At 37.7% G+C, this 1,599-nt stretch overlaps 1 protein-coding gene across 1 annotated transcript in view; it reads left to right on the top strand.

The window, feature by feature from the left end:
* The window catches only part of ryr2a (ryanodine receptor 2a (cardiac)), a 162,387-nt gene that overhangs the window by 110,738 nt on the left and 50,050 nt on the right, over window positions 1-1,599 (top strand). The gene's annotated exons all lie outside the window — the stretch shown is intronic.

Genomic DNA, 1,599 nt, shown 5'->3' with positions numbered 1-1,599 from the left:
CACACACACACACACACACCTGCACCTGAGCAATAGCGCGCATGCACACACACACACACGTACACAGCCACACAACAATCATAACAAAAAAATTCACCCATACACCCATATAATTTACCCACACACATATCCGTACGAGCATGTGCACGCACACTCTCCTACACCCCCCCCACCACCACACACACACATATGAGCATGTATACATAAAAAACACATGCACGCACACACACACACACACACACACACACACACACACACAAATACACACAAACACACACCCATGCATAAGCATGTACAGTCTACACAATACCTGAACCCACACACTCACACACCCACACGAGTACACACACACCCACACACTAAAGACAATGCAGACATTACATTACAAGCTCCTGCTTTCCGCAGTGTGAAACAACCTCTAGAAGTATGCCTCGTTGCATAATTATGCATCTCTGAACTAAAAGATCATTTTTCATAACAAATAAGAGGCGTCTTTGTTGTGATAAGATTCCTCATGAATTAATGAATTACCATTAACAAGTACAATAATCTGTTTTACACTTCCAACTAAGAAAGACATTTATACATTTTTGTGACCTTTGTCCTCAACCCAACAGAAAGAGCGACACGTGCTGCTTTGTTTTGGACCAGTTGCAGTTTTCTGATATTCCCTTCTGAAGCACTGGACCAAACTATTGAACAATAATCTAGATGTGACATAAACCAAAGCTTGGATTACTTGCTTGATAGTTTGTTGTGTCAGATATTTTGCACAAATCTCTTAATCATAGCTTGTTAGTGGAATTAGGGAAAAGTTCGTTCCAATTTCTATACTTATGTTTTTAGATATATTTAAGATAAGTTTATTGCTGTCTATCTAATCAACAACCAACTTCTTTTCCTGGCTAGAGTTGTATTTAAATTATCAATGGTTGAAAAGCTAAATAAATTGTGGAATCATCAGTGCACATTGCCATATGAGCCCTTTTTAATACCAAAGGAAAATCACTGGTAAAAATTGAGTACAGAAGTGGCCCAAGACAACTTCCTTGAGGCACTCCGTGCTTCACGTTTAACATCAGACTCACTTTCATTAAAGTAGACCATTTGCTTTCTGTCACTTAAATAACTTTGGATCCAAATGTATCACAAAAATTCCTTCTGCGGTGGGTTATCAACCTTAACTATTGAATGAAAAACATTTTAGGTTTATCAAATACACCTAGTCTAACCTTAACATCCAACCAACTTCTTTTCCTGGCTAGAGTTGTATTTAAATTATCAATGGTTGAAAAGCTAAATAAATTGTGGAATCATCAGTGCACATTGCCATATGAGCCCTTTTTAATACCAAAGGAAAATCACTGGTAAAAATTGAGTACAGAAGTGGCCCAAGACAACTTCCTTGAGGCACTCCGTGCTTCACGTTTAACATCAGACTCACTTTCATTAAAGTAGACCATTTGCTTTCTGTCACTTAAATAACTTTGGATCCAAATGTATCACAAAAATTCCTTCTGCGGTGGGTTATCAACCTTAACTATTGAATGAAAAACATTTTAGGTTTATCAAATACACCTAGTCTAACCTTAACATCCA

The sequence above is a fragment of the Seriola lalandi genome, unplaced genomic scaffold (genome assembly GCF_002814215.2).
Source record: "Seriola lalandi dorsalis isolate HSWRI2012SDOR001 ecotype SW California unplaced genomic scaffold, Sedor1 jcf7180002054585, whole genome shotgun sequence".
Classification (NCBI taxonomy): domain Eukaryota; kingdom Metazoa; phylum Chordata; class Actinopteri; order Carangiformes; family Carangidae; genus Seriola; species Seriola lalandi.
This window is presented reverse-complemented; position numbering and strand designations above follow the sequence as displayed.